Source organism: Dromaius novaehollandiae, chromosome 6 (assembly GCF_036370855.1).
Source record: "Dromaius novaehollandiae isolate bDroNov1 chromosome 6, bDroNov1.hap1, whole genome shotgun sequence".
Classification (NCBI taxonomy): domain Eukaryota; kingdom Metazoa; phylum Chordata; class Aves; order Casuariiformes; family Dromaiidae; genus Dromaius; species Dromaius novaehollandiae.
Genome location: NC_088103.1, coordinates 5,787,117 through 5,793,406, shown reverse-complemented (window position 1 = coordinate 5,793,406; position 6,290 = coordinate 5,787,117). Strand labels below are relative to the sequence as shown.

The window sequence follows — 6,290 nt, the reverse complement described above, 5'->3', positions numbered from 1 at the left end:
AGGCTGGAGGTAATGCCCTCTCTTGACTTCTTTTACGGAAGAGTCCTTGCATGGCTTCCACAGACGTTACTCAAATAAACCTACCACACAGAAGTAAGCAACTTGTCAAAACTTAACACAGGATGCAAAGTGCATGAAAACAAGTGCAAGAAGCACCAATGAAGTGGACATACTTGCAATGAGCACTGACCGTCACAAGGGCTTTACACAGTTCACGGACTTTGCTTTGGTTCTGAAGAAATACGTGAGTCATCCCAACAGAAGGAAATCATCACCTCTCCTCCCCCCGAAAGGGCAGTTCCAGATCACTTGTATGTATGAGCTGGGCAAAAGCTGCACTGACTCAGGTATGAGCATATTAGAAGCCAGCTTCAAGATCAAACACATGTATCCCACAGCCTTTATGGTCTAACAGGTATGTGAGTTTCAGCTTTCTTGGGCTTCGATTTCATAACATTTTTATTTTATCAAAATAGTTATTTTACCCTTTTTGTGGGTTTTGAGAGGAAAGCAGAACTACTGATTCTCATTTTCTAAACTGTCATTATAGAATAAGTATTAAACCATAGAGCACTGCTTGGTATGGTTTCATGGACTACCATCTCTGAGGGCTGAAAAAAGCCTCACCCAAATCAATGCCCATTAAGAGAAGACTATTTCCCTTGGGAAAAAGCTGCCTTTATCCAGCATTATTTTGTAAGAAAAACAAAGCTAGCTTGAAAAAATACAGGAAGGAGGAAGTGCATGTGTTGACTGACAATGAAGAAGCCTGTTCTGATCACCCGCTTTTGCCTGGGGGCTAGATTAGTCAGGTTCAAGCTCCAGGTTATAAAATCCATAATGAAGTGATACCAGCAAAGAGAGTCTTTTGTTTTCCTTGTGAGCATGCTGATGATGATCACACCACAGTCCCATTATATCTAAAAATTTCCATCTTTGTCCAAACCTTCAAGATTTCCTTTGGAAAGATTTGGATTAGTCTAAGGCAGGGTCCTGTAAACAGATATTAAAAAAATGGAAAACCTAAAGGCAAGACTTTAAGGCAAAATAATAGGTATATTATAAAAACTCCACTTCTACCTGCCTTTTTCTGCCACACCTTAGGATCGCTCCGCCCTGCAGAAAGACCCGTAATAGTTAGTCCTCAACCAAGGCCAGGAAGGTAAAGAATGACGTGGGCAAAGCAGCAGCGTGCTTTGCCAAATCTGCAAAATTACTTGACCTGCCCACTACCAGGAAATAGAAGAGTGACCCTGAAGAAACATGCCTATCCCAAAATACCAGCTGGACTATCTCAGGGTAGAATTAATGCGACTTGTGGCTGCCTGGAAGGAGACAGAAACTAGACTGTCCCAGGACAAAGACTTACTGTCCAGGTGAGCAGAAGATGCTGCAGTTTTGCATTTATGAGCTAAGCAGCACTGGGGCTAGTCATTAGAAAAAAAATCTGCCTGCCCTTTTCTTTCCCACACAAATGATATGGCACTTATGTGAAGGCTTTTTTAGATGATTACTAGAGAGACGAGATGGAGAAGGTGTCAGGGGAGTGGAGCCAAAATGATGCAAGGATACCAGTGGGGCAATTGCTCTGGAACAGCTGCCAGCTTTAGAGGAGAGGGATCACTACAGATTAGTATTGGCCCATGACATCTTCCAAAAGGGCCTGGTGGGATCCACTGGTAACCCCAAGTCATATTTCAGCTAGCCCAGGGGAAACAACTTTCCTACTGTCTCTTGTGTTGGATGTCGCTTTGTAGAAAGTAAGCCAAACTTTTGATGAAGACAGGCATAGACACAACAGAGCAGTGCCAGAAATGCCCCTGTTTGGGTGAATACACTGATCAGCTCAGGTGTGGACTTTCCTCATTCACTCTGCTCTCTCAAGGGTTCTCTGAAATGCCAAACAGCATCTGCACAGAGGAGTATGTGAGCCCAGGGCTGCTGAAGATGCACAAGCTATGGGTCGGGTTGCTGGCTGTGGCTGCAGTCTCGCTTGTCTCCATGTTCTTTCTGGTGTGGAGCGATGGCAGGCAAGTGAGGGAGATCGTGGAGGAACTGTGTCCCCTCCGGACTGGGAAGGAAGTGAAAACACTGAGGATAGCTCCAGGAGGTCTCTGGGAAGGAATCAACATGGAAGGCCAGGAGATGGTGCAAGGAAAGGATGTAATGGTGCTGGTTCCGAGTGGGCTTCTCAGGTTGCGAGTGGCTGCAGGCAGGGGCCGCAGGATGGCCAAGAGGAGAGACTGAGAGGACAGGCTTGTTGGGGTAGAGTGGTAGAGGAGAGCTGCAGGGGGACATGGTGTTCTGGCTGAGTTTAACCCCTTGTTTTCTGTCACAGACCTGACATCAAGGTCCCAGAAGCAGAAGCATGTCAAGTACTGTTGAGCAACCTAACAGAACCTTTCCTGAAGAGCTGAGGGTCATGGCCACAAGTGTGTTGGGCAGTGGCGGAGGCAACAAGCTAAACTCACCCCTCCAGGAGCCTGAATGAAGGTCCAGGGGGACGGGAGGGGAATGCAACAGAGAGTAGCTTATTTGCAGTGAGTCTTCATGAAAAGGTTCTAGTCGCTCATGAGCTCTTTCTGCCCTAGGGTGAATGAGGTCTGGAGCTGGAGACACCTGAAGTTAATGCAGAGCTGCCACTGGAATTTCGGTGCTGGTGCCTTGGCCCAAAACAGGTAGCGCCCACCAGTCATAGGGAAAAACTACTCAGTTCACCTAGTTTAAATCAAATCAGAATTGAAGCAGTTTATTACTTTATCAATGACTTGCAATTAACTTGCAGTTGGTAAAGTATACATTCAGGATCAATATCAGTAATATGACAGACAGACCACAACACTAGATGCTTGCAAAATGTTAATATACACCTGAAAATTTCTAAACACTCTTCTCTCAGTAATCCAAAGAAGTGTTAATTGCACACAGCCACACAAACACACACGCACACAGATTTACATGCACACATTCCCCCTCACAGGACATGTGGATGTTCTAGATCAGTTTTGGGCAAATGCCTTCCGGGTTTTGTGTATTGGACTGATGCTCACACATGCACGCACACACACACATGCACACACACATGCACACACAAAATTTACATTCATACTCTTATCTAAACAGGTGTTGTTCTCCTTGTCATTTGGTAAGGATGGGCCATGCAGGCACCTCCACACTCACCATCCTGGCACAGCACCTGCTGCCACTGCCCTACTGCATCCCTTATGCTGCCCTTTAATCTTGCATATTTGTGAGCTTATCGTGGAGGGGTTAAAATGTGCATGAATGGAGGGAATGAAGTTGAGGCTGAAGCAAGCAAGAACAGCTTTGGAGTAGCGGCCAGGCTGAAGAGTGGAGAACAAACACAAAGTGGCTGGAAAGGTGTGTGCATGTGTAGGAAGAAAAGGGAGGATGTGTGGAGAGATGGATGGACTGAGAGGTGCATGTCAAGGATTGTTCTAACTTGACACTGCTTTCTTTGTGTTCCCTGTGCTTCCCCAAACTTCCCTCACTTTTCCACTGTGATATCTTGCTCACCTAATCCCTTTGCCTTACTTTCTTCCTTGCCTCGCCCTCTCTCCTCATTCTCATATGTCACTTTGTTCTTTTTTCCCTAAATCTATTTGTCTCCTTCATCCCATCTCCAGACTTCTGCTCACTGTCTTCCCCTTTCTCCCTCTTGCAGGGCAGAGCTGGGGCACTGTTGCAATGCCTCAGCATGGCTGGCTTTGACACAAGTCAACACACTATTGGGGTACAAGATTGTCTATGATGGGTACTGCTTAAAGAGCTTGGAAGTCAACAGTGGCTTGCTGAAGATCTTGCCAGAGGTAGGAGTGCTCTGGTACAGGGAATACAGACTCTTAGTCTGTCTGCTTTCTTTTGTACAAACTGGAATTTGTCCAGGTGCAGGATCTGGGGTGGGTCTTTATTGTAATTCTCTAAGGGTGAGTCACTTTCTACATGCCGTTCTTTACAGGAATCCCCCTTTCAGGACCCTTTCTACAAAACCTGTGCAGTGGTGGGAGATGGAGGAATCCTCCTTAACAGTAGCTGTGGCTCTGCAATGGACGGGCACCAGTTTGTAATCAGGTAATTGCTGCCAGCCTGCCCAGGAAAGGGATATGGCAACAGGAGGGAGAGGGGACTTTCATAGAAATAGGGTGAAGGCAAAGAAAACAGAGACATAGGAAAGATTCTGAAGGGGACTGAAGGCGAGGAACAGGGTGAACGGTGGGGTATACCTGGACTGGGTAGTGTCACTTGGGGACAGGCAAGCTCTAGGGATGTTATGGAGCATTATTATCTCTCCTTATAGACTCCCTTTGCTCATGATCCCCACTCAGGTTTAACCTGCCTTCCACCATCTTTCCTGAGGATGTGGGCAGAAAGTCAAGCATAGCCACTGTGAACCCCAGTATCCTTCAGAAATGGTATTCGGTGTGGAAAAAAAGATGGAGGAGGGCTGTCCTAACTTTCTCCTACCTGAACTGTTCATACTGTGTTCTTGAAGAGACATTGTCTTTTGCCTGTGCTCTGGGTCCCCAGAAAACACACAGGCCTTTGCTGCTATACGAGGCCTGTCCAAAAAGTTACTGACATCTACTGCCATGAGATGCTCCCCTCTGCACGAATATGTAGAGGGGAATAATGCAAGTTGTTTGGGGCAGAGTTTGTTCAAGACATGATTACTGCTGGTTGTCTGTTTTATCTCACCACTAGAGGTTAATACCATTTTCCACTCCTTCCACAGAACTGATGCTCACACGGGTGACATCAAGACGGGCAGAGAGGCTCAGAAGTATTCTGCACTGCCAAGATGAGCACTGATGGGAACTATTTTTCTCTCCTTGGTCCTAGCTGCATACATACTCTTTATGTTCAGTGGAGAAATTAGGTACTCCTTGTCCTAAAGCAGATATCTAAAATAAGGAAGATGAATTCTGCTCCAGCAGTGCCTATTTCTCTTCACTGATTATAGGAGACATTTAAAAATTAGCCCAGATGTAGATGTCTATCTAGTGGATTCCTAAAGTCAGGTGGCATGAATTGTCTCTCCGGCGCTCTCCTGGTCCTCTGCTCCAACATTATGGGGCATCAGTGTCAATGAATTTAGAGCTGTAGTGCCACTAAGGCTTTAATTTTGAAAACATTTTCCCAGCCTTTTAACAGACTAGCAAAACTCCTGGGTATTTTCAGGCACCTCCTCTGATCTGTGTACCTCTGCGTGAGGAGCTCAAACTCAAATCAATAATGAGGTGCAGGGAAGGGGAAAATAGAGGTGAAGATTAGGACTGATTTTGGGCTGTTCCAGGGCAGAGTGGCTTGAAAAGGGCAGAAGGGAAGGAGATGTAACTGGCAAAGGGTGATGGTCTCATGTGTCTTGCTCCACAGGTTTCACGGTCTGACTGGTCGGCGTCTGCCATTTGTGAAGGCAGCAGCTTTTTATGGAGAGACGCTGTTTCTTATTCCAGCTTTCTCCTATCCTGGCCAGAATGAAGTTTCTTACCGAGCACTCTGTGCCTTGCAGGACTCTGGCTCCTGCTCATCTGTCTTCTTCTTCCACCCTCAGTATCTGACTGCTCTGAGCAGGTACTAGCATGAACGTGGTTTTCATACCTCTTGCCTCTCCTCAGGTTTCATGCTAGTGAATGCTGCCCTGGAGTTGGGCCAACATATGACACTCTGTGGCTTCTGGCCCTTCTCTTTGCATCCTGATGGCCATCCCCTTCCCCATCATTACTGTGACAACCAGCTTCCCAAGCCCACGGTGCACCTCATGCCCCAAGAATTTGCTTACTACGTGAATATGAACTTCCAGGGTGTGCTGCAGCTGCATCTGGGAAAGTGCTAAGAAATGGGTCAAGTCAAAGATAAAGCCAAACAGAGCTCAAAGAGCATGCTTTTTAATGTAGTTACCGTCCACTCTGAGGTCTTCTGATGGGAGTGCACAGACCTGGATGCAAACCCAAAACTCTGAGGATGGAAAATACATCCTTCTCTGTTCTACCTGGCCTATTCCAGGAGAATGTCACCATTCTGTAATCGGCATCGGCATTAGATCATTTTCATGTTTGTTAACTAGGACTCACTAATTGCCATCTGTTAGTGCTTGATACATTATTAAATTGGTAGTTGACAACCTCCTGTCTTGCCAGCAGTCTGTTTATTAACTGCATTCCAGAAGTTATGAGTTCTTCATCTCAATAGGTTTTCTTTCTCTAATATCATTTGTCAGTAAACGATTAAGCACTTGCCACTTTTTACTTATTGTTAGTCTTCATCTGATA

At 45.9% G+C, this 6,290-nt stretch overlaps 1 pseudogene; it reads left to right on the top strand.

Moving 5' to 3' along the window:
- The first annotated feature begins 1,896 nt into the window (after window positions 1-1,896).
- LOC112996126 (alpha-2,8-sialyltransferase 8E-like) lies at window positions 1,897-5,854 on the top strand (annotated as a pseudogene).
- Window positions 5,855-6,290: the final 436 nt, after the last annotated feature.